Raw genomic sequence first — 26,899 nt, forward strand, 5'->3', positions numbered from 1 at the left:
CGGGCAGGGCAAGGAAGTGCCCTGGTGACTGGAGAAGGCGGAGTTGCCCTTGTTGACTGGGAAGTGGGGACAACCCCTCCCTTTTTCTTGCCAGGGTAGCGGAGTCCAGTCCGGGTTTTACAGGTGCCCCTCCCTTGTCTGGGTGCCCTGCCTGCTTGGAGCCGAGTCCATTCCATGCTCCGCTCCCTCTGCCGCTCTCCCCCCCCGCTCCCCAGCCCGGGGCAGAGGGTGGCCGGGATCCAGTCCGGGTTTTGCGCGCCGCCCACCCCCCTGTTAGAAATAGGAAAATTCAATAATCAAAGCGAAGGGGAGAGAGAGGAGGAAAAAAAAAATCCGGGATCAGGGCAAGTTTGATGGCGCATGCGCGCTGCAGACTCCATCCCAAACACACACATTTCCCTTGACTTGGAAAGTCACCCAAAGCCGCCCCAAGTGCAGGTAAGCCTGTCTGCTCTGCCCTGCCCCAGCTCCTGCCCCCCGGGACCCCCACCCCGCCCTCCAGCCCCTGCCTCGGCCGCCACCCAACTCTGCGGGGCAGGGGGTCGGGGCGCAGGCAGGGACATGGCCCTGGCAGAGAAGGGAGGCGGGGGGGCACATGGCAGCGGCAGGTGGGCATTGCTCTGGGCGGGGGGAGGAGCTGGACGGGGGGGTTATTGCACGCGGGGACGGCGGGCGGGGGGCACTGCAGGCTGCTTGGGGCTCCGCTGCGCTCCCTCTGCGGAGGGGTTGCACTCGCGGCTCCGGCCCGGGCACTTTGGGCGGCTGTTTGCGGGGCTGGGGGTGCAGCGCTCTGCCCCGCCGGGGAGTGAACCCGGGGAGGGGGCGGCGGGGTCCAGGACTCTCACGCTAGGCTGGCGGGGTGGGGGAGGGCGCCTGTGCTCCCGTCAGCTCGGCTGGGGGTGGAGGGGGCCCAGGGGAGGCAGAGCGGTGCCGGCTCCGGAGCTGAGTTGTTGTTATTGGGGGAGGCCGGTTGTGCCGGACAATTTCCAGGACTTTTAAAAATCGCCGTGGAAATGGGGGAGGGGAAGGGGCTGGGGGAGGCGTGGGACCCCCTCCGCCGCCGCCCTGTCCCGCTCTGCTCCCTGCCTGGGGCGCAGGTACCCCGGGTCCCCAGTGGCTGAGCGAGGGGGTCCCGTGGGGCGCAGCTGCTGGGGGAAAGGGGAGCGCAGCGGCGATGCCCCCTGGCTTTTTGCGAACAGAAACTTGGGCGAGAAGCGAAGGGAAAGCACCGAGGGGTGGCGTGAGGCTGGGCACCCCGGCGGGCCGCGGGGCCAGGCTGGGGGTCCCCGGGCGGTGGCGCCGGCGATCGGTGCCAGGGAAGTTTCTCCAAAGTGCTGCGGCCGGGCTGGAGGCCGGCGAGCGGCGCTTCCCCGCGCTGGCTCCGGACGCTCGGGTCCCGGAGCGGAGATGGAGCAGGGCTGGGAGCCGTGCGCTCGGGAACGGGGAGGTGCCCGGGCCCCCTCCGTGCGCTCCCTAGAGAGCTGCGCTGCGTGCCCGACTCGGCGCGCGAGTGTGGGGGAGCCGGTGTGCCCGGACCCCGGGCTCGGTGCGCCTTTGGGGGAGTCGGTGCCCGGCCCCCGGGCGAAGCCGTGGGTTATTTTTACTCGGTGGCATTTGCAGAATGCGCAGCTGATTTGCCATCCTGAGCCAGGAAGTTTTTTCCTCCCCGTTTTCTTTTCATTTTCTTTCCTGTCTTCAAATCCGCTGCCGCGGCCGGGCGAGGCTCAGGCTGCGCCGGGCAGGGGGCGCCCAGAGGGGCGCAGTAGGGGTAAGGGGGCTGTACTGCTGGGCTGGGGGGGGGGTTGCTTGGCTTGTGCGGGGGGGGGGGGTAGATCTCAGCATAGGGGTGGAATGAGGAGAGCAGGGTTGAGGGCGCTGGGGGGAGGGAGGCGGGCTCTGGGATCAGTAGGGTTTTGGTGAATGCTACTCTCCATGTTTGGAGACTCCCAGGACAAGGGAACAGGTGTCCGACCCGTCAATCAAACTGGGGCCTGCCAGGAAAAGACACTTTGGGGCATTGACAAAAAAGGAGAAATAAAAAGCCTTGGAAACCCAGCGGGGCAGGGGTGTGCCTGTCCCCTGGATAGGGAAGGGTTAATATCCCAGGGCACTGCCTGCTTTTGATCTGCCTCCCCAAATCTTTAATGGCTCCCCAGCCAGTGATGAGAACCATAAGGGTTGTCTCTGGCACAGGAGTCACGCTTTCTCAGACTCCCCAGGAAACTGGAAAGTGAGAATTAGGTGCACTTGTTCTTGGGGTCTATAAATCCAGAGAGTTCTTTAGATTTGTACCTCCCTAGCTGGGGTGGGAAGAAGTGAACCAGCATAGTCTGGGAGTGGGGACATTGACCAGTAACTTGTTGGTGTTGATTTCATGGGAGATGAGTGTGTATGTACCATGACAACCTTCCTGGAGTAGTGGAGAGAGAATCGTTCCTTCTTTTTGTTTTCCGGTTGGGGTGGCAGGAGACAGAGAGGAGGAGCTGTTGGGAAAGTTGGCACATTTGGTAAAGGGTGATGAAATTTGGGGTAAGGATGAGATTGGAAGGGGCTCTCTGATCCCAGCCTGGAGGCTAGCTCACTGCACCTTCTGAGCAATTTGTTTGGAAAACTTTCTGGATGGGTTGTGTCTGAGGATTGCTCTGAATCACTCTGAGTTAGATCCATCTGCCTAGATTTTGGGGGGGGGGGGGAGAAAGGTGAAACTTTTGATGTACTTCACACATAAATTTCATGTGCCCCCTCCATCCACGCTTAACTGCATATGCAGCCACTACAACCTTTTCCCTTTTAAAATGGTTTTCTCTCTCCTCCTCCCCCAAATTACCGAGACACATTTATTTCTGTTGTTGCTGTAATAACTTTTAAGGTGAAATAATCTCTTCCCAGGGCTTTGGACTTCTGCTTCCCAGTGGTTTCCCTGCCTCCCTTCCTACACCCACTTTCTTATTTATACTTTGTTGCTACCTTGTTAGCTACCTTAGAAGCAGTTAGAAAGAGTTTATGGGGGAATATTGTTCAACTTCAGTAATCAAGTTTCCAGATCTTATGCCTCCTGTTTAATTTATTAGACTAGTTATTTATTCTGTTGATGATAATCTGTTGTTGGTTTCTATGGAGATGTTAAACTGATCTCTTTCAGAAATCAAACTCCATATGCACTAAAACGTTTAAAGGGGCAGTGTCCCCTTTTGTTTGGAGACTTTACCTTTTCAGTGGCTCTATTGGCCTCCTTTATATTTTATATATTAAAAATAGTCTGAAGTTGAAGCTTTGTGCAAGACAGAGCTTATTATGACTAGCAGAAAGTCAGGGCTTTGATCCTTTAGTTGCATCATCATTTAAAACAGATCATTTTCCCCCCTCATCAGACCAGATAGAAGAACCCTTTCAAGATCAAAGAGTCCAGCTAAAAACTATTGTTTAAAAAAATAAAAAAAGAGGAAAAAAGTGTTATCAGGGTGATGTTTCCTTAATCCACTTATTTTATTCTAAGAGATTTATTTTAGCAATAAAAACAAAAAACTTGTAGCAACTATATTGTTGTTGTTATACTTCCCAAGCCTTTTAAATGTTAAAATAAGTTCAAAGTCAAATATCTCTCCAGATAAAGTGCATGTTAGGGTATATTTATTACTTGTTTTCTAAATGTAGAAGGTCAGACTCCAGAAGGCTATCGCATTAGAGAAGGTTTTAATAGTCTTTGTTTCAGCTTAATGAGAGCGAAATATAAAAAGCATTTTCACTGTAACATTTATCCAGTTTTTAAAGGAGAATCTCTGCAGTTTATTCAGTTTTTATTCTTTTAATTAAGAAAAGATCCCCTCTTTTCATTATCCGTGGAGGAAAGGGAGAGTGTCTTACATTTCTGACATACTTAAAAATTGTGAACTCACCATGAGCTCGTGTATTTATCAAGCTGACAAACACGGTACAAAGCGATTGTGTTTCCTGCTCATCTTCTTGGGGGTAAAGTTGTAGGTTTAAAAAGAAAATAATGACCCATATGATGCATTTTTAATATCCAAGTGAACTCCCCATTTTTTTCCTACCTGCGTCCTCAAAACGCTTTATGTCTCCTAAAATACTTTCCTTTTTTCTTTCAATACACTTCTGCATTTTTCTTTTTTTAAAAATGCAAATAATAACTGGAACCAAAACAACCCTAAATATGTGTTTAATTTCACCATATAAGATTATTTTCTCTGCAGTTGTTTGGTTTGTATATACGTCTCATTATTATTTTTCTTTTGGCTCATCAGTGCAGTCGATCTGTTTTTCTTTTAAAAAAATATATTTTTGTAAACCTTTTGTTTGTTTGTTTGATTTGAATTGCAAACAGAATTGACTCTGACAAGTAAAAGGGGGAGGGGGGAAGGAAACACTATGGCTTTAAACTCAGGAGTTTGCATATTCTCCTTGTATCTTTCCCCTTTGCTAATTATTGTGTTGTTTTCAGAGCAAATATGTCATATCCATGGCGACCAGGCAGGTTTATTGTCTTTCAGAAGCAATAGCTCACATAAGTAATTAATGACTTCTTTTTTTTTCCTCTGGCTTAGGTTAAACAGATCATTCAAGGAAAGTCATATCTCTCTCTCCCTCTTTTTTCTTTTTTTTTAGCCCAGTGACATAAGAACATGAGTTAGAACAAGAGAATACTTTAACCAAGAAGTCAACAGCTTATTTTTTCCCGTTTCTTTTTAAAAGCTGTAAGTGTCAGCTTTCCCCACACATGACGTTGTCATTCTTGCAGTTTCAGAGCAAAGCCCTGGTGCAGGGAAAACCCATTGAAAGCTTGAGTTCAGTTGGTAGTTGTACAACAGAAGAAGGTGGTTTGGGGAGGGAAGGGGGTTATTTCTCCTTGAGGAAATCGGGGGGGGGGGGGGGGGAGTCAGTTACCAAAAAAACCGAACTCATCTGGATCTGACAGATTGTAATTCAGACAGTTTCCAGGAAAGAATTAATGACTTGATTTTATAGATGTATAGATATATATTTACTCCATCCAAAACAGTGAAGCTATTTGGAAAAACAAACTTTTGAAAAAAAAATGTATGTCCATATAAACTTGAGACTTACCTTACTCAAGAACCTATTGCAAATAGTTAATTTCAGGTGTAAGGGTGATCCTTACCTTTTCCAATTCTCGTTCTTCCTATTAAACCAGAATCTGCTATCTATCCAACCCAGGGATTGTGATTTACTGAAATGGTGATTTCCTGTGCGCCTCCCTTCATCCTTGTTTTGTTTTTGTTAATTTAATTTTCAGAAGGATACTGTCCATCTATATACATTCCTGAGGAGATGAAAGCACTGTTCGATTCCATAAACCAAAGCTTTAGTGTGCATCATATATTTAAAAAATAAAAACAACTCCCATTTGATCAAATCAAGTACACTACTTTGCTAGTAATATTCCATATTCCACAACACTGATACTTTAACTTTTAAAATCTGTTTCCATTCTGGTTTGTAAGACTAATCAAAGAGCCACTTCCTCCCAATTTTTTTTTTTTTACTGACTTGTGTTAATGAGAACCACTCGGATCATATTTTGTGTGGACGCTATTTTGGGGTTCAGAGACATGGCCTCCTCAGGTTCACTTGAAGTAGGCACCTTTTCAAATTCTATATTATTATTTCTTTCCAAATCCATATCTCCCTCATCCCTACCTTCCAGAGAGGTTTGTAAGTTCAGTGATCGGAACCTACAAGGCAGTAGACAATAACAACAATAAAAAACATGAAGAAGGAGAGATTTTGCTATTTAGTTTCTAAAGAGCAGAAGAGAAGCCCTTAAGTATTGTAAGGCTGAGGTTTCAGCAGAGTTGATAATTGAGCCCTTAACCTTCTGATGTCTATATCAGAAAAACAGACTCTAGCAGAGGGAGACAAAGAATAAAAGCAAATACCGGGCAGGAGGGAGCTTGGGAGATTTCTGAAATATTAAAGTATAGATCAGGGCACACTTAAAAATGTATATATTAAATTTCATTAGGTTCCATTCTTTCCCCTTGGTGAAGTGCAGCTGGCTTAAAGGTGGCTTTGGAAGAACTCTGAGGTTTCGAATGCAGCTGTGCATCAGGGCGCTTCTGTGAAGTGAACAGATCGAACTTGGGAAGACTTGTCTCTTAAAATAAAATAATGTCGACATTATTTTTTTTAAATTGACCAATTTGTAGTGGATTTTTTTTAAATGAAAAGTTAAATAGCTGGAAATTGGGAGTTTTGCAGGCTGTGATTTCTTGGCTGTGCTAAAGGGAATTGAATTGAACCATTTTAGCCACCCGTCAGAGCAGTTGTTTCCCTGTTCTGTCACTGTATTTGTTTCATCTGGATGTTTGCAGCTACAAATATGGTGCCGGGGAAGAAGGGGCAAGCGGGCACACGAGGGGGCCTTTAAAGTTAACTTGCTTTGGGTGTAGAAGACTGGAGCTTAAAAGAGAAGCAAGAGCGCATCGTAAATTTTTCTAAAATTAATCAACCGTTTAAGAGCTCCACATTAACGAGGTTTTCAGGCAAGCAGTTTTCTTCTTCTTCTTTTCTTGTTACAAAGTCCAAGAGGGTTGGGGTGGGATGTGGGGGCAAAGGGGAAAGAAGGGGGTGGAATTTGAACAGAAATAATAAAAAACAAAAAAGGCTGGATTTGTGGAGTATAAATCCCCTGGTGTCCTTGATCCATATTGTCAGGTTTTTTTGGTCGGATTTGTCCTGTGTGTCTTTGACGGAAAAGGCACGTAGAGAGAGAGCGAAGGGTGGGGGCGGGGGGGGGGGTAGGAGAGAGAGAGAGGGACGTGTGGCTGCTTTGGAGCTCATTATCATTCTTAATAAGTCTTAAGGAATAAAGAGGAGCATTGAGTGTAAATGCTGGGTAATCCTAACACTCCTCAAGGTGAGAGGAGTCTCGAGGACACAGAGAGAGAGAACGAGGAGGAGGGGATTGGCGAGGGGCAGGAGAGAAGCTGCCAACGAAAGTGGTCTCTAAGAAACCAGGCGTGGGCTAACATGGGGGGTGCCCATCGGCTGCTTCAATTTTGTTTCACCGGCCCGTGCTGGGGAAAGTTCTCTCCGAGTTTCTCTCGGAGACAGAAAGAGCAGAGCTGGCCATCATAGTCAAAACGTCGGCCTCTGAAAGCAGCACTCGGTGACAAACTTCAGAACTGGGGCGAGACTGGCTGTCCCCTTCCCGATTCCCCCATTCTGTGTGTCCGCTCTACCTGAAATCATGCCGCACTGGGTTTACACTCACTCCCGCTGCCCCTGTACGCATCGTGCTTTGCTTTTCAACCAGACACTTTGTAGTGCCTAAAATGTTGTTCTCGTTTCCCCAGCCTATGGCAGTCTCTGGCTCGTGCTTCATTGCAGGCCCCCCACCCCCGCCCCAGCCCCTTTTTGTTTCCATCTCGTAGGAACTCCCTTCTTCTTCTCTGTATTTCCTAAGGAATCTGCCTCCAGTTGCCTTTGATTGTAAGAGGAGGACACATCCTGAACGCACAGCTTCGGACACTAGGTGGCTTAAAGTATAGGAATGGTTTGGTAAGCCAGCTGGGGGAGAGAGAAGCATGTATTCGCTCCGTCTGGTGGGCTCCTTTATTCAAACTTTAGGCTGACAGGAAAAGGCAGAGACACCTTTGGATGGATCATGGGCTCGTGCGTCCTGTCGCCCCACAGCTGGGGGCTATGTCCGCCATCGTGTTGGAGCATCCAAGCCTTCATGCAAGTGAGAGAGAAATGAGTAAAGTGTGTTAAAGGCCTTTGCTGCCTGCACCCCCTCTAAAAGGAATTGGGAGGCCATTTGCTTCGTTAGGGCCTCCACCGTAATTGCACGTTTACCAGGCCCATCACAAAGGGCACGCTTGTTTCTTTTGGAAGAAGGGTCTCATGTCCACCTGTTTGCAGGACCCTTCTCACCATGCTACATGTATGCTGCGGAGCTGGGCACTTCAGAAATGCTCATAGCTCCCTGCCCCTTTGCCAGACCTTTGTTTTCTGCCCTGAGCTCAGTTGTAGGTGAATGGGTAGGGTGGGTACTGGCAATTGCTGATGGCATCCTAGGCCTCGAGGGCTGGATAGAAGAGGCAGACGCAACCCTGCGTCTTTAGGTCCTTCTCTCGATCATGTGGTCCTGCCAGCTGAAGGCATAGCACCTGAGAGCGTCCCCTCTCTTGAGACAGCTGTGCGAGCTGACCTATCTCTGAGTGACAGTATGTGCCCATAGCTAGCATGGGAGGGTCCTCCTGATGATGTGACTTTGATCAGTCTGTGTGAGAGGCCTGAAGTAATAAGACCATACCCCGACTAAGCCCTGAGTGCCTATGTTCATGAGCTTCGTTGCAGTGCTGTTGGAATAGGTGAGTCCCAGGGCTCGCCTGCACTTGGCAAAGAATAGCTCTGAACTGGTGCCAGGCTGGCAATGCTAGGGACCAAAGGTCTCCATCCGCAGAGCAGCTTTATCCTGGGTAGCGGCAGCATCCGCTTCCCCAGTGCCACCCTCCCCAGGGGATCCCACCCTGAGCTGGAGGTAGCACCTAGAGGTGAGATGGGGGTTTAGTCTCCATGGCTCATCCAGTCCTTGACCTGTCTGCGGAGACCGCTAACTAGTGCCAGTTGCGACAAGGAGGTGGAGCCTTGTGCCCTGGGATCTGCATGGAGGCCCGTCAAACTCCTGTTTAGGCCACTGAAGAGCTGTTGGATAGTAAATTTCACTTGCTACCAACCTGGGCTGGAATTGAACCAGTGGCCAGGAGATAAAAAAAAACACAACTTTGTATGCCAATGCCAATACCCTGAGCCACCCAGCCCCGAGCTCTGCATGTTAGAAGACACATGGGGCTGATGTTAGATTGCAGAGCAGCGCATTGGTTTGTGCCTTTGGCCCTTTCCCTGTGCCTGACGTTTTGCTCGATGAAGCCATGTTTTCTTTCCAGAAAGTGCCTTATTTTCATTCTCCCATCAGTAATGCTGAAATGAAATGAAACAGCCACCTGGGAGCCCTAAGGCCAGAGGGCACTTTGTCCTACCTTATCTGGAGACAGTCCGCAAGTCGGGTCCGAGCCTGGGTACATACAGAGGGTGGCCCAGCCTAGCAGTTGCTAGGAGGAAGGGCTGTAGATTGCATGGGTTCTCCTGGAGCTCTTAGTTCTGGAGCAGCTCCTTTGGAAGGACTGTATGGACAGGGAAGGCTTAGCAGTAGAACCCTTGGACCCTCTTGGGGTGGAGAAGATGTGGGTTGTGACCGAAGCGCTTTGGATTTTGTAGGGAGTCCTGGTGCAGTTATGCCCTGTTAGCTAACTGGTGAGACAGAGGGTACAGTGCAGTCTCAGTCCTTGAGACCTATGTGTGAGTCCCTACTGAGCTCGGGCTGGGAGTGTAACTCCTGCCACTAGTTAGTCCAAGAGGCTGGGAGGACAGTCTAGTGGTTAAAATCTGCTGGGAGGCTAAAGAGCAGGGTTCTTTTCCTGACTCTGCCACTGACTCGCTGTGTGACCTTTGGGCAAGTCACCTCTCGGCTCTGACCCTCCAGTTACCCCGCTGTAAAACAGAGTTGGAGACGCCGTTCATTCACCTTTTTAAAATGCTTGGGGATCCTCTTGAAGAAGCTGCCGTTGAAGGGCCGTGTGTCTGTAATGTGTGTTCTGGGGTGCTTGGCGGGGGCAGGGAACGTGGGACCCTGGAAAGCTGGTATAGATTTAAATCTCTGGTTTTGCTCCTAGTGCTGATGGTCAGGGGAGCAGGGCTTCCATCTCCAACCCCTGCCACACTCTGCGCCTCTTTTGCCCCTTATGGAGTCATTGGGAAAGCTTCTGTGTCTCGACTGCAGGCAGGCTGAGCCTAGTGGATGGGGGACCATCCCTGGCAGCTGTTCCTTTCCACCTGGCTCAGCCTGTCCCCGAGCCCAGGGGAGGGAGGGCTGCACAGGTTCATGCTTGTCTGGTTGTTGGACAGTGAGGCTGGCAAAACAGTTCCCAGGTTGGCTGCCATGGTCACTGTGTCTGCAGCATGCTCTCTCAGTCGGACTGTTAGTCAGTGACAGGGATCAAGGAACTGGCCTATTCACACCAGTGCCTCAGGTCGGGCCAGTTTTCTACCGAGGTAGCCTCGTGCTCTCCTGCCGGCAACCCATTGAGACTCCCATGGGTTATCATAGCCTCTCAGCAGTGATTTGCAAACAGGCGTTTGGAGATAAAGTCCTGGTGCCGTGCTAGGGGCCGGCGGGACAGATATGAAATGCGGCAGGTTTATGAAAGAGAAGGTGTATGAAATGCAGCCTGCAGCTCCCATTTCACTGCACTATGCCAAAACACACAGTTTCTTATTTCAGTAACTGTGATCTTTCGAGGAGGTTAATTTCCATGACGAACTCCAGGCCACGTGCTCAGAGGATTTATCTAATTAGACTGACACTTTTCTTTTAAAAAAGAAAATTAAGCTGCCCCTTGGAGGACTTAAGTATTTTAAACTGTGGGAGCAGCAGCAGGCAGCATGATCTCTGCCCACTGAGCAAGGAGAGAGGAAATTTTCCCCCACCCCAGGCCTCTAGGTCAGACTTCACCAAAACCCCCAACTGCTTTATTTTCTTAGATGGTGGCTGGATGCTAACAGAGCATTTGATCCTGCCTGAGTGACTCTCTAAAGCCTCATCTGGCTCCTTAACTCATGTATACTCTTGATGGTTACGTGTGCAGGACAGAGTGGAAGACAGGAGAGATGGAGTCCTGTTGATACATCTCAGCTGTGTCCAGGAGCAACTACTTTCTCCCAGGATGGGGGATTCAGTCTCCATGACTATCTGTGTCTGTTGCCCACATCGTCATAGCCCTCTGCTTGCCTCACAGACCTTAAAGTACTTCGCTATACAGCACCCATGTGAGGTAGGGGAGTGATGTAAACCCCATGGCACCCATGGGGAGCTGAATCTCAGAGAAACTGACTAGCCCAAAGTGACACAGGAAGTCTGATGGGGAGTAGGGAATTGAACCTGTGTCTCTGGAGTCCCAGACTAGTGTCCTATCCACTGGACCAGACTTCTTCCAAGTTTGTTTAGCCTTGGGCTTCTTCATTAAGAACAGCTTTCGTAGTAGAGCTGAGACTTTGATTGTAATGAGTATCAAGGGGATTCTTGACTGAAGCTGCTGGGTGCAGCCAGACCCTGTGGTTCTCTAGTCCCAGACTGAGGAGCCATGTGTCACCATCCAGGGTCTCTGGAAGTCCCGTCCTGTACTCGGTAGCCTGGGAGTATGCTGCTGACTGCACTGCGCTACCCAACCCTGCTTCTTGGGGGAAGAGGGCATTCAGACTTCACGTACAGTTATGTGTGAGCCTGGCCTGGTAGGGAAGCCTGGTGCCCGGTGTGCCCCTGAGAAGCTGATTGCAGGAAGGGCTCTGTTAGGTGCTGTTTTCCTGCACTGAGCCAACTCACAGCAGAGCTGGTTGCGCTGCAGGCAGGAGTAGCTGAGCACTCGCCGGGCGTGGGAGCTGGTGCCTGTGATGCCTGCTGGAGTCTGCCAACCATAGGGGCTGGATTGTGAGGCCCTCACTCTCAGTGGGTAATACCTCTCTCCACAGGTAGTCTCGCTGGTTTCCAGGGGGGCTACTTACACATAAAGTGCTGGTGGTGTGAGTGAAGGTCTCCCAATCCCGCCCAGTGGGGTTTTTATGATATATGCGACAATCCCAGGCGACTGGCGTTCTGAAGAAGCCACAGCAGATCCAGGCTGAGTGTTTGGATGCAGCTTTGGGGAAAGATGGGGGGAGGGACAAAAACAGATGCACCCTTCTAACCCCCCACCCGTCTCCTCTCCTTTATGCAAAGTTAAAGAAATAATAATATGTAATGTGTGTTCAGAGATCTAACTGCTACAAGCCCTCTTGGCTGGGGAGTGAGCGTGCTGGCTTGGTCAGCCATCCCTAACAAGTTAGGAGTTGTATAAACTCCCAGCTTACAGCTGTACATTTACTCAGTTTGAATCCAGCCACAAGCTGGCTCAGCAGGATCTGAAACCATCTGCTTCAGTAGTCGTGGTATGCTTGACATTCACAACTTCTGGGGCCCCCAGCTTTGCTGAACACACATGCACCCGCCCCATTCAAAGGGCCCAGTTCTGGACACCCACACCCAGCGCGTGTGGCTGTGATCTAGGCAGGAAGAGGATCTCCCCAGCACAGGCTGTTCTGACTGTTACTGCATCCTTGCTTAGCCCCTGCAACCTGTGCCCTCCCCCACATGGGGGAATGGCTGGCTGAGCCGCACAGGCTCAGATCCACTGGCCATGCCTCCTTTCCTCCCCCCCAGCCTACTCTCCGCAAATGCTCTCCGGTTGACAGGGAGCCTGCCTGGGAGCAGAGCTGCGTATGGACTGCCTTGTGCAAGACCCCAAAATAGTGCCCTCTGCCTTTGCATAGCAGAACTGCATTCACTGCATCGTGGCTGTGGGCAGGCTTTGGTCAATATGTAGTCTAAGGCCCGCTCCCGTGGTCTTTATTCAGGCCTGTTCCCACTTGAAGTGTCTGGGCGTCTTCTTGATCACAGGCAGAGTGAAAGCTGAGCCCTGATTTCAGCATTTGTTACAAAAGGTACCGAGCCCCGTTTAACTGACAGCTCCATCACCACGGGTAATTTCAAGGCAGGCTTGGCACTCCTGGGAAGCTGAGATAATGGCTGTTTTGCCGCCGACAATACAGACGGGCTTGGAGGTTATTTGCCCTGAAGCAGAACTTGGCAAAAATATACAATAAAATTTTGGTGAAAGCAGATCCCCAAATAAGCAGTAATCGGCCAACTAGGGATGGCTGGGCTGAGCAGCATGGGGGGAAGCTTGTATTAGTGCCTGACCCTACAGCGCCTCCTCACCCCACATCCTGGCTTCCTTCTTGTTGTTTGCCTCATTTTTCTTGTTTTAAATCTGAGTGCAAACTCTCTAGGGCAGGGGCCGTGTCTAGGTGTGTTCATGTGGGCTCCGATCCCAATAAGGGTCATTGGGGAAGACCCGCAATGCAAATGAAAATACTAATCATGAGCAGTAATGAGTTGTGCTTTCCAGCTGCTTGGTCGGAGTTAGCTTCAGTAGGAGACAGTCCAAGGCCTTCCAGCTCTGATTGCCAGGGTGAGGCAGACACAAGCCCTGGTTGGTTTGGTTTGTCCTGTCAGCTGGCCCGGGGGTGGTGCTGAGATGTGATCCCAGGTGGCATGGGTCTTTAGCTGACCCACTGTGCCTGCCTTTCTCCAGCCTCTCAGTGGTGCTGACTGCCAGGACCCCTCTGCTGTGGGTAGCCAGTGAGAAGTTGGAGGAATACCGCAAACAGCTGGGGGGTACAGCCCCGCCCCCCAAGAATTTGAAAGATTTTGCAAAGACAGAATGAGGCTGACCATGGGCACATCCTCAGTGCAGCCATTAGGGGAGCCGGATGGGCTGGGCTGGCCACCTTGACTTCACCAAACCCTGGCAGAACTTCCCAAGAGGCTGGGCAGAGGGCGGCTTGAGTGGAGGTTATGTGGATGCAAGGCTGGTCCTAGGCAGACACCAAGCCTGATGCCCATTAGGCTCCACATGTTTGAACAGGTCTCCCTTGTTGTTGCTCCTTCCCAACCTGTGTACACCCTTCCCCACTCTCTGGCCCATGGGGACCTCTCCTGCTGTATATCTTGAATGATAAGCTCGGGTCCAGCTCTTTCACAGTTGCTGATACCTTTTTTTAAGTTGATGAACAAATCTGCCCAGCCTTGGCCCCAGTAACAGGTGCCCTGACCCTCCTCATTTGGGCCCTGATTCGACAAAACACCTAAGCATGTGGCATTGAGGTCCGTGGATGTGCTTAAAGTTGAGCACATACATAAAAGCTTTGCTGAATCGAGGCCTGAGTTGCTCAAACCTTCCTGTGTCCCACTAACATCTCCGCCATGCACCTGCCATGCTGTGCCGCTCCTGGATGTACTGTGCAAGTTACAGACGTCCTGGGGCCGGGCACAGGGCCCCTCAGAAGCTAGGTCTGTCCCTGGCTGCATGCAGGGGCTCCTGGGAAGAATGCATCCCTCAGCACGGTTTGGTGTGGGGTTGGAGGCGCCTGCGGAGCTACTTTCCCAAGAGCAGCTGGAGTTGGATGAATGTGAACAGGGGGATTTGAGAGAGCCTCACGCCTCCTCCCCGTCACCTCCTGTGTTGTTACTGTTGTCTCGGCCCCCAAAGGGTTAAGGCGACTCTTCTTGCTGGATCTGCTGGCAGGAATGTTTCATCCCTAGCCTTAAATTGGTGGTGTTTGCGCTGCACTTTCTCGCTCTGGTTTTAATGAAAGCATGCAAGCAGGAGCTCAGCGCACAGAGGCTCCCAACTGACAGCCACCGTGCTGTCTCACCCTCGCTGTGTAAACTCAGCAGCCAGGCTTGGCATTGGCAGCAGAGGAAAAACACAGGCTGACACAATCCTTCAGCCCAGCACACAGCCTCTGGCCCCTTAGCTCCTCGGCCACTGACACCCGCAGTCCCCTCACAGGACCATGGCTTTACTTGTTCCCACCGTCAGGTGATGCTGCCCCCTACATTGCATGCGCACAAACCACAGGGCAACCCGAAGCATTGGAATACCTGGAGAGAGAGGGCTTCAGCTGGACATATAGGCCCTGATCCTGCACTGAAGTCTGTGGGGCTGCTTGTGTGAGCAAGGAGTGGCAGGATCCAGTCCTGGGACCCCAAATTGTACATGGCATACTGGGCTCCCACCTGGTCAGAGGACTCTGAAGGTCTAGTATGGAGGGAGAGAGGCTAAGCTACTGGCTCTGTAGAGTCTTATGGGGAAGATCTACTTGTTGCCTTCCCTCACCCACCTGGCGCTCTTACACTGCAGGGAAAACTCCCACATCTTCTATTTGAAGTGATCCCAGCAGTTCCTTGAGAGGTGGCTCCCCTGCTTAATGAGCCTCACCATCAGGAATTCTCTCCCGATGTTAAATCCTATTGTGCCAGTGGTTTAGAAGTCACTGTATCCTCACCAAGAATGTCTCCAGAGTGGGCATGTCCAAGCTTCCCTGTTACTACGTTACTAGAACCCCTAGGCAGCTGCAGAGCTGAAATCGCCTCCTGGGGGAGATGGATGCTGGTTTGTCTGTGTTGCTGCAGGAAAACAAATTCGAATTTCTGCCCAAAGAGGAGATTCTGGCATGTGAGAAATTCAGCCAAGCAGGGTTGCTGTTCTGATATTTTTCCCTTTCCATCAAGATCTATGGGAATCTGTCCCAGGACCAGCAAAGAAATTCCAGATGAGAAAACATATAAACCGGAAAATCTGGATTGTCTGTTCCTGGAAAAGCTGGATTCCTTTTTTTCAGCTGCCTCCGTGCTTCATGGGCTTTGTCATGAAATGATGCTGATGTTGCGTAAAGTCAGAGGCTTTGTCTACATGAATGAAATTACCACCAATGTAACGATGCCCATGTGCAAATCCTTAACAGAGACCTGCTGCACCAGGCAGAGCAAGGTTTGCACAGGGGCACCTTGATCCAGTAATGTAGCAAAGCAAGCTGCCCCTCTGCATGCACGGCGGCACTAAGAGTTTGCCCCCATACATCTGTGTCGCTCTAGTTACAATGGCCTGAATTTCCTAATGGTACCGGGCCTGTGTTTCAGTGAGCCGAACTAAACACAAACGTCTCATTAAAAGGAAAGCAAAGAGCCAATCCAAACTCCTCCTCCGTCTGCATGGCCTGCTCTCTCTATTATCAGCCTGAGGAAGGAGAATGAACAGGTGGAGGATAACAGGGCAATTAAGAGAGGCCAAAGTGCCTCAGAAAATAAACAGAGAGATGACCCAGGCTCCAGTTGCCCAAAATGCACCATTGCATTGTGGGGCCTTTTCATGTGCCGTCAAATGCGCACTGTGCACCCACCCTCATGGGGCATTGCCTAGGGTTTCATTTGCAGCCACTCACTTGATTACATAGTCGTAGTGCCTCGAGCAGTAGTCCCCAAACTTTTTGTGGCCAGTAGCACATTCATGTTTTCAGAAGAGTGTGGTGGGCACCAACAATTTTTCAAGGCTTATTTTGTATTTGTACATTAAATAATATGAAAAACATCATATTTAATATTCTTCTCATTCTGGGTTGAAATAATACGTATGTTGTCTCTTATTTGAACCCCTCATTTTGGAGCAAAATCTTAAAAAAATAATAAATTGCAAAGCACAAGAAAACAGCAGTATCAGTGCAGGAAGAATACTCACCTACAGGGCTGGCTCCAGGCACCAGTGGAGCAAGCAGGTGCCTGTGTCAGCACATGCTACGGGGCAGCATTCGGTCCATTCTGCAGAGGCGGAGCGGTTTTTGTTTGTTTTGTTTTGTTTTGGGGTTTTTTTGGGGGGGGGCAGTTCTGGGCAGTGCAGAGAGAAGCCTGAGAGAAGCTGCGCAGCCTGCAACCCCAGAGTACTCTGTCCCCAGCAGGCGAGGGGCCCTGGAATCTCTCCCCTGCTGGGCACTAGGTGGGCCCACGCCTGCCGGGGACAGAGAATACCGGCACCTGCAGCCCTGGAGTTCTCTGTCCCTGGCAGGCGCGGGGCCACGGCTTCTTTCCCCTGCTGAGCACTAGGCGGGCGCACATAAATGCCCCGGCGGGCACCACGTTGGGGACCACTGGCCTAGAGGTAACAACCCATTGTGCTCGGCACTGTGTAACAGTAGATAGTTCCCTTCCCCAAAGAGCTTACAATCTAATCTGGTTACCCTTCTCCTGCATAGCTAACTGTGGTGCATGCCTAACTCGTGTGCACTTCAAACAAAAAAATCTGCCTCATTGTCCATTGTTCCAAGTTCCAGAACTTCCCCAGTCTCCAGGGAAAAGAGACTCTAGCTTTTCCTCTCTGGATTTTCACAAGAGAAGTCATGATTGCACACGGCCCCGTTGCAAAGTAGAGTAGGCTTGTGTCACCGGAGGGATTTTTTTTGCCCCTTCTGCACAGGGGGAGTCTGCAGCTGTGGTGGGCTAGCATTTGCGTGCCATTAACTAAGCAGAGTCTAGGCTCCCCAGGCTATGCCAGCAGCCTGTGTGGATCAAGCTGTAGCGTCTGTGTGACTCAGTTACTGGAATTGTGCTCAGCCAGCAATGCCTTTTGTCCTTTGCCCAAAACTTCAGGCCAGTAAAAAAATAATAAAAGATAAAATTCTGCTCTTAGTTGTCCTTTCATCACAGGTGGTGCCAGTTGGTTTTTGCTTTATTTATACAGGGCGGGGAGACAAGAAAACAAGGTGGAACTCGGACAAGGCCCAAGAAATGTTCGAGTCTGACAACAAACTTCCTTTTGTTCGGTGCTTGGCGGGGGGTGGAGAAAAAGAGAAAAGAGGGGGGAAAAAAGGTGCAAAGAACCAGCTCAAACCAAGCCCAAACCCTCCCGCTTTTATTTGAATATTTACTTATTTTGTTAATAGGCCCTGAGGTGATTTGATACAGACTGGAGCCCAGGTATGGGGTGTTCCTTGAGACTGTGTGGTAGAGCCTCACTGGGAGCAGGTTTACCATTGTGTGGGTCAACTGGGGGGTGGAATCTCTAGGTTTGTTTTTCTGCCATGTTGTTTGCTTGAGTGCTGGTGCCAGCCTATTGGATCATTGGGATTGGTGAGCAGACCCCACTAAAGCAGCGAAAGGCAGGCGAGAGGGCCCACAGGGCCCAGAAATTAATATTATGGGGCACAAAAATGGCAAAATCAGGGATGGGAGTGCACATCACAGGGTCAAAATGAGGCCTAGAGCCCTGGACACCACGCAATACTTTGAGCAGGAGTCGGTGGACACCGCCCAAAGGAACTCAGCGTGGATACGTGGTTGAGGCAGTGCTAGGAAATAGGCCCTACACTCAGAGAGAACCTCACCTGCAGCTTTCTCCTCCTGGCCAACCAGCCCTGGAGACTGAAGGCTTCTATTTCGCCAGGCCAGGCTCTCCCCCACCAGTTTACCTCAACCCTGACCTGAAGGGCCACTTGTAGAGCAGAGCAGGGATTTCAGTATCTTAGCCCTTGGTCTGTCTGACTGAGATTGCCAGTAAGCCTTCCAGCTGTGACCCACCTGCTGCACTGAGACACGCCCACCCCCCAACATAGACTACCAAATCGTCATCGGATGGTGGTGACTTTCTGCAGCACTGTCATCTCTCTCGTGACAGATGGCTTTTCTCCCTAAAGCCCCAGCTTCTGGAGTTGAGAACACAGGGGAATCTCTGCCTTTGTTTAAAAAAAAAAAAAAAAAGTATCTAGCCCTCTTGGTTGCAGAGAAACACTTGCAAGCATGACTCCTAAGGGCTCAAAGCCCAGAAGGCAAATAACCCAACCCCCTATTTTTCAAAAACATGAATAGTTTTTAAGCCAATCTCATGATCCTTGAATGCTTGCGGTTGGCAGTGTTATTTATTCATTTATTTAGTGCTTAGGCGCCCTAGTCGTGGACCAGGGACCCTATTGTGTCAGGCGCTGCACAAACACAGACCAAAGAGATGGCCCCTGCTCCAGAGAGCTTACTATCTTACCAGAGATGACTGGTGGATACAGTCAGGGGAAGCACAAGGAAGCAATGAGATAATATTGATGGGCCGTGGTCTCAGCACCTCAGCTACCTCATTGTCATTTCAGTTGCAACTGACTTGAGCCAGATTTGAAACAGCGGCTTAGACAGGCATCTCGTATCTCACATACCTACGCTACGCTAGATGAATTAAGCTGGCTGAAGCCCCTAGAATGTTTGTAGAACAGAAAAATGCACTGAATGGTCTAATAGCTGGTTAGAACAGAGGAGCATGTGATAAGTTTAATAACTGTAGATCCATCCTGTTTGGTGCCAGTGTGGACCCGACAAACTGAAACAGTTCAACTGGTCCTCCTGCTACTGTTCTGCAATGCACCGGTGACCTAGCAAAATCTCCCAGAATGCACTGCTTCTGAAAGTAGAGCTGGGAATTGTGGGCTAGATACCCAGAGGTCATTTGCAACTGAAAAGGTGCCGAGATGGGACAACACTTATACTGATTTTAGTGTGGAGAGTGCAGTTGCACTGACTGGTTTGTGTTTACACAGGTTCTTTAACCCATCGTGTAGACGAGGCCTTGGCCACGCAGTGCCCCTTGCTTGCCTCAGTGTAGCTTGCTTTGGCTATAACCCTTCCCTTAGCAGTAATAGGACTCTGTTTCCAATCCACACAAGCAATAAAAACCTCCCTGACAGACAGCTGAGCTCATGCATGGTTCTCTGCACAGCATGGAGGGGCCCAAAATGCCCACACACATGTACCTGGAAACAAACCAAGCCCTCTGTATTGAGCCAGGAATGCTCTTCTCCATGGTGCTGGCTGGTGTCTGCCAGCCATTCTCTCGCCTGTGTGCATCTGGGGTATGCGTCTGGTGTTGCGATGACTTTGCACCATCATGGCGTGGTAGGTGGGCTGGGCTGTGAGTGGGGTGTTGTGGACTGCAATGTCATTTCCTGTCCAGGTTGGAAGGAGAGGAGTTACAATTGTTTCCACTTCTCTGGCATCTCCTATCCAAAGATCTCAGAGTGCTTTGCAAACATTAGTCACTGAAGCCATGCAATTCACTTTTGGGGCAGGTCTTAGTCCTGTCTTACAGAGGCAGCCCAAGGGGGTTCAGTGACTTGTCCAACCCCGCACAGTGATGGGTAATAGGATCCAAATCTTCTGCTGCCCAGCCTGTGCTTTCACCACTAGACAGTGCTCCCACTCGTAATGGCCTGTGAGATGCAAGAGGTCTGTCCGCTCAGATAAGTACAGGAAAAACAGGAGGAAGGGCAGGGGACTCTGTTCAGATGGGCTGGTGTTATGGTGTGGATCCAAGATGGAGCTGAGCTTCTGTGTGGGGTCCCATCCAAAACCTCCCATGTGTCAGGTGATGGCAAAGAATCATGGACACTTCCAGAACATTAAAAAAATAAATCCTCAGGAAGTTAACTTTTCAAAGCTCTCCCCTGCTGCTGGAGAAGCAGATTTCCTGGGGTGCACCCATGTGGCCTTGCTCCCTAGCATGTCCCTGGGTGCACTCTTCTCCAGCGTGGGCAAATCAGGAATGCCACAGCCCAGTAAATGCACTGTGTTGTCAGACAGAGAGTGTCAGGTCCATCCTGTAAGGCCATTCCTATGTCAGCCAGAGAGTCGCTGTATGATCCTGATCCAGTCACTCGGGCAGATTCTGAATTCAGTGAGTCCCAGTGTAAATCTGGAGTCACTCCACTACAGTATATGGTGTTACTCCAGATTTACACTGGGATAAGTGAGCTCAGAATCTGGTCTTCAGTCTCTCTGCACCTTTGTTTTCCCCTCTCTATATGGGGGATAATTAAGCTTACCCACTGTTAATTAACGATTTGAGTGTCTTGGATGAAAGGCCCTGACCACAGGGAACCTCTAGGGAACAGGCTGACTGCAAAGAGGCCGGCAGCAGGGACCGTGGTAGGGAGCAAGTATCTTTCCTACAGTCCGTTCCGAGCGCGGGAATGACTGTGGGGAATGATTTCAAAGCCACTACTATGGAGATTAAGGGGATGAGAATGTAAATCTCAAGTAAAAAGGTAATTGAATGTAATAGCAAACACTGCTCGGGCTATGTTAATTTTAGCTCTTCCCCTGGATACAAGGCGCTGTATTAGTGTTTTATTACCATTTTGTTTGCACTAATAAAATAGTAAAATTTATTTCGAGGAAGTTGAAGGATGGTTTTACAATGCAAATTTGAAGAAATTGGACTTTTCATTTACGCCACTGCTATTTTAAACCCTAAAGGGTGTAAATTAGCCTCCCAAGCCTGGGAGGATTTGATGCGGGGTATGTGGGGAGAGACGCAACCCCAACCGCAATTCTGGGAATATTTCAGGAAGGCATCAGATAAGAGGGGAGGAAGGGCAGCCTGCCTGGGCCCCTCTGCGGGAGAGGAGGACTGGAGCAGGGTTGGGAAGGGCTGTTTGAAATGTGGTTGCTTGCTTGCTAGCTGGTTTCACCAGTTGTGATTGTCCAGAGTGGGTAGGGCATGGTAGATATGTGTAGAGTCCCCTGTAGGCCATGCACAGGCTGCAGGTCTAGGGTAAACGAAAAGCAGGGATGGGTTAATTAGAGCTGTATCAATGCACAGTATTTATCAGCTGTGCCAAAGTTTTGGATGGTCTCTGCTTCCCAACCCAAACAACCCTTCCTCCCAGCTCACCTGGACTTCCTCATGCTTCTGAGTCCTTGATCTTCCTCCCCAACCCAGCCCATCCGGTGGCTGTGCGCTGCCCTGCTTCTGATTCACTGCTGAGTCATGGCGCCTCCAGTCGTCAGGCGCATGTCCCAAAGATCCTGACTTAATCATTCCCTTCTGCAGTGAGGAGACCTCCACATTATTAAACTGGAAAGGAAGGATGGAGGGTCTGATTCTCCATGGCTCTACATGTTGTGCCGTCATCTGCCCCAGGTGGTGCAAATATCTGCCATTCCGATCTGTGTTTAGCTGCCACTTGGCGACCGTGTAGATGACGCCACAAGGTACAAGGCAGCACTGAATCAGGCCAAGAGAGTGGTGTTGGGATCCAAAGGGTGGAATTGTCTGAATGGGCTGTGGAGGTCATTAATTCAATTTGGAGGAGCCCCCAAAGCTCACCAGGTTCTCCAAACTTCTCTGGGGTTTACACCATGAGGCTGGGACTCTCATAAGGATGTGTTTTCTCACAAGACTTCAGGAGCTTCCTGCCTCTTGTTTGGACCAGAAAGTACAGATGAGGGCAGGAATGGAGCCTTGGTGCGGGATCTACACGTAACGTTCTTTGAGCCTTGAAGGTTCAGTTCTGGTTCTCGGTGAAGGTTCTGAATTTTTTTTAAACCCTCACCATCTCATGCATCCCCAGATCTTTAAGCAGCAGTAGCATGGAAGGATCATGCTGAAGTTCTAGGGAGTTGGTAACTGAACCTGTTTCTCTGAATAACAAGCTAGGTTCTATCTTTGTTCGCTGGTCCAAGATCCTCTGGCTCCTTGCCTGGTGGGACAAACAGCTCTGCTGGAATAGATCTATGTATCTTATCTCTTGCATGTCAGTTGCTGGATTTCTCGAAAGGGACTAAGATGTTGGCTTTTGATGCCAAGTCAGGTACCTGCTGTGAAAAACTTCCCAGATCCCCCAAATGAACTGGAATGAGCCAGTCAGAGCTGGAGGCATCACTGGAATGGGAAATTGGTGTGAGAGGCCAAGAGCTGCCTGTGGAGTGGCCAAAGTCCCTCTGAACCTGTTTCCTCTGGTGCCCATGGGACTGATGCACCCAATAAGTGTCCCTTGTTCCCATGTGTTTCCTGCCCACCAGTGTTAACAGTTCTGCACCAGCCTGGCCTTGCTGCTGTGGGGTGTTCCTGCTGTTGTTTAGTGCGTTTTGTTTGGTGTCCTGCCATCTGATCTGTCTCAGAGCATGCTGCCACCTTTGGTCAAGTGGCACAGTATGGGCTTGGGAGGAAAAATCTACAGCCAGACAAATCTCCCAGCATCCCTTTGGGGCTTGAGTATTGTCAGCTCGACTGCAGGCTCTTTGGGACAGAGACCATCCTTTATTCTATTGGTACAGCAGGATGGGGCTCTGGATCCTGATTAATATTGTTAATAATTTTTATTCCATTAGCGTCATTCCCACCTGGGGAAACTGTGTGGCACAGAAAGTTTCTCTTACTTTCCCAAAGGAGAATGAGTGGCAAAGCTGTGGGTACAGGAGTCCAGACTCCCAACCCTGTGTTCTGACAACATTCCCTGCTGTGTGAGTACCAGAGAGGGCAACAGAAGTTCTGAAATCTCTTTGCAGACCCAGATTGTGGCGGAAAGAAAGTTGGCAAAGCAGGGCTGGTAGTTACAAAGGGCAGTGTGGCATGAGAGGTGGGCTGCTATAGCGGATGTGGCAGAGGGGGAGCCAGTTTTGACAGTATTGCCAAAGAAAGCAAAGACTCTTCTTTTGGCCTTGAACTGGTTTCCTATTCCGAGTGAGTCTGGGGAGCAGTGTGGCTGTGTACCCAAGGATTTACGGAGAGCATTAAGCAGAGGGGTTACACTATGGGTGGATTTCAATCAGAAACTATAATTACATCAAATAGCAAACGGAAATAGAAAAAGAGGATTACAAAGTGTACCCTGAACGCTGCTGGCTGCTGAACCTGCTCCATTATGCGCACCCGCACAGGGGTGGCGTGTGTGCACAATAATCCCTCCTTTCCCATTTCCTTCGGCTCTTTGATGCAGCCAGGGTCTTTTGTGTTGATATCGCCACTTGGGGGAAGGATGGAATTCGCGTTGTCTGGATTCAGTCCTCCTCCACAACGCCTCCTGGCACTAGGCAGCGAGATGGGGGCAGCCACTGCGCTGGGCCAGCCAGTCACACTCCCTATCGCCTCTCACTAGCCTTCTCCTTTCCCACGTCATTCATGGCCTAGGATGTTGGATTCATCACTGCTCAAGTCCAATGGATGAAATCCAAATCCATGGGGGTCTGGAAGGCTCAGGGGTGGAAGGGCCTTCTCAGGTCTAGGTTGTGAGCTAAAATCCAGCCCATGTGGATTGGGCCCATCTGATAGCCGTTCTGTGGCCTATATTTAATGAGATGGGAGCATGGAAAAGGGGCTCTCGGTCTAGCTCTTAGTGGAGAGATGCTGTGGCACTGAGACAATGGCCATGCTCAGCACTGTTTGACCTCACTGGCAGCTCAGCAGAGAGGCCAAAGACTGAATGGGGCAGGGAGACTGAGCTCCCCTTTCGCTCCCTGAGGCCAGGGTTGAGACACAGTGTGGGGGAAACATGCCGAGGAGAGAGGCCTGCAGTCCCTGAGGCTGCCAGACTGGCACCTTTCATCAGCATTACATTTGCAAAAATTATAGCTTGTTGAAAATCAAAATTTATTTCCATTTCACTGGGCCTCAGTCACCACGGAAGTCGGCACAGCGCCCTCTCCGCTGGATAGCTGTCGTGTGCTATACACTGTTCCTCTCCAGGGTTAGGACCTGATCTCGTATTTCACAGTCCCAGAGCTGCTGCTTTCTCTTGACTCTAAGTCAAGGCGGGTTTCTTGGACCTGTTGAAATACGCTGTGAATTCTAACTTGTTGCTCCTGCCTCTTGGCATCTCTACACCTGTCAGCTGCCTCCTGGTCTTTGTCTGTCTCTGGTTCCATTTGACTCGCTCTCCCAGACCCTCCCTGGCTCTCTCTCCCTTCCTGTCTCAGGCCCTGTTTGTCTCTACTTGCCTGCCTGCACACCTGAGGTTGGGAGGATGCGTACTGAGTGTGCTGGGATGGCTGAATGTTAAATCCCCTCACTGCTTTCCAGGCCTGCTTCCTCAGATGGCTTTCCAGACATCTAATCCCAGAATCCACAGCCTAGCTCAGCTCCTGTTTGATGGGATCTTTTATTTTCCATTGATGCTAAATTGGTGAGGCTCTGCCATTCAGCTGGATCTGGCTTTCAGTGGTTGCAGAGCACTGCGCTCTACTTTGCTGGTAGGGGGCTCAGCTCCCATCTCACCCCAGTGGTTCACACTGAGAATTGTTGGCAAGGATTTGTGGCCCATGGAGGAGATGCTTTGATGCAAGCAGTTGCAGTGGGCAGGAGGTTCATGCAGACCCCAGCAAGAGGCCAGCCACCAGGTAGATCCGAGGTCCAGGATTGGTGGCAGAACTGCGCAGGATGTGACTTTACCAGATTCCATTCACTGAATCAGAAGCATTTTAAGAACCAGCTCCTGTAAGGCTGTAAACATTTAATCTTGTCTGAATCACATACCTGATAGCATCTGGTGCTGCTGAAGCGGGTGGCTTAATGGTCTGAGCAGCAGGTTGGAAACGCTCATCCTCCCAGCAAACACGGCTTTGAATCTGAGTGGGGCTGGTTTTGGCCTTCATTCTCCTGGGAGTTACCATGCTGTTTCTCCTATGAAAGACCCACAGAATACTTCTAAACTCTAAGGGCTTGATTTCGCTTCCTGGCATACATTTGTGTAGCTTTCTTCACTTAATGGAGTTACTCCTGGTTTGCACCGGTGTGATGTCCTGCGATACTGCCCTGTTCTTCAAGGAAATCCCATGGCATTGTTCATGACCTATGCAGAGAGCCAGCACAAGACCTAGGTACTACTTACGTCCTATTTAAATCCTATTGATGCACTTGAAATGAAGCATACGCCCTGTGTTGGCTTTCTGCACGGGGTGAATTTTCACCCAACAATCAGAGTTTGTCCCTTTGACCTTGACCAGAGGAAGCTGCATTTCGGTGATGCTGTATACATCTAATCATGAAGCAGTTAGGGATGAATGTATCTTTATAATTGTAAGATATTCTTTTCTTTATAGACACTTCCTTCATTTCTCCGTGTGAGAATAATACAAAACAGTGAACCATAAAATACTATCCAAACCCACCTTTAAAAATATCCTTTCATTTTATACATTAAAGGGACATGGCCAAGAGAGTTTAAGACCAAAGTGAGTGTGTGTGTGTGTGTGTGTGTGTGTGTGTGTGTGTATGTGTAGTTATATTTAAGGGACACACACACTTACTAAACATACTGGATCAAATTTTGCTTTGTTCTTCTGCTCTAAATCTGGAGTAGCTTTTGTTTTCTTAAGAAAAGAATTTCATCCACGACAAAAAATGTTGTCTTGTTGTTTTTTTCTTGTAATCTCAATGAATTTTTAAAGCGTAGGTGAAGACTTGCCCTGAAACTCAAAATGGCATCGGCGCTAATGCAGGAAAACCAGAAAGTGAAACTGACAGGTTTAGTTTCATTGTCCAAACTGGATAGGATGGGGAAAATAAATGGCAAGAAGTAAATTAGATTAAAACATACCAAACTTTGTCTTAGTCTCAGCTGCTGATGGTAATAAAGGCTGGGAAATGAAAGGGCCCAAGTTCACTGCTGATATAAGCAGCTATGGATCTGCCCTAGTTCATGCCAGCAGTGAATTTAACCCATGATTTCCGTGACACTATAAAGTCTGATTCTGCGAGCATTTATGCGGTGAAGTCAGTGGAACTCCCCTGCTCTTGGCTTTGTCTAAACTCCAATTACCTTTCAGCGGGAGATGCAGCCTTCACATATAACAAATAAAAGGTTCTGGTTTTAAAGGGGTGTTTTGCAGGTGAGGAAAAAATAGACCAGGAGGGAGGGGGGGGAGAACAGAATGTGGAGTAGTTCAGGCACTTAGACCTTGATTTTCAGAAGTGCTGAGCATCCAGAACTCCAACTGAAGTCTATGGAAGTGCTTAGAACCTTTGGAAACACCACATCCTTACTGTTTTTAGGTCAGGGTGTGGTTTATGGATCTGTCCTGTTTCCATGGACCAGGTTCTGCTATCCTTGCTCCCACCAATTAGCACTTGATATCAATGGGACCACTTGAGGAGTGAGATGCTACAGCTCAAGGAGAGTAAGGGTGTTGGAATCTAGCCCCCTGAGCGTTTCTGTGGTAATAGGAGGGATCTCCCTTGGGGGAAATGATCTTCATGGATTACCAGTTTTATCAGCAGCACAGCCTTTTTATACAGGGAGGAGAAATTCCAGCCAGTCCTGCCAGCTGAGCAGCATAAAGAGGTGGAATTCACAAGGAAAATCTTGTTGACAGCACAGCCTTACTCACAGAGGTGCTCCCATTTTTGTACTCTGCTTTTTACAGCAGGCTGTTCATTAACATATAAAATTAAGCAACAGGTTTTTGTTTTTTTTTTGTTCTTTGGTTTCTGCCATACGGTCTAATTGCATGACTTTTTATTTTGTGATGTAACTTCTGGGAACGCCTGTTGTGGCTCACAAAGTTGTTTGTTGGCAAAACAGTTTTTGCTTTATTGAATGTAGGAATCAGGAGAATTAAACCACTCAAAGTAATAGATACACATATAAAAAGAAACGCAAGACATTTAGGATAGAT

The 26,899-nt window shown here is 49.5% G+C and overlaps 1 protein-coding gene across 2 annotated transcripts in view; it reads left to right on the forward strand.

Annotated features, from left to right (window-relative positions):
- The first annotated feature begins 313 nt into the window (after positions 1-313).
- Positions 314-26,899, forward strand: part of CASZ1 (castor zinc finger 1) — a 258,564-nt gene continuing 231,978 nt past the window's right edge. For both annotated transcript variants that reach the window (XM_039509271.1, XM_039509273.1), the window contains exon 1: positions 314-438. The gene's annotated coding sequence lies outside the window, so the exon portion shown is untranslated. The remainder of the gene's footprint in view (positions 439-26,899) is intronic.

This window comes from Mauremys reevesii, linkage group 21, assembly GCF_016161935.1.
Source record: "Mauremys reevesii isolate NIE-2019 linkage group 21, ASM1616193v1, whole genome shotgun sequence".
Taxonomy (NCBI): Eukaryota; Metazoa; Chordata; order Testudines; family Geoemydidae; genus Mauremys; species Mauremys reevesii.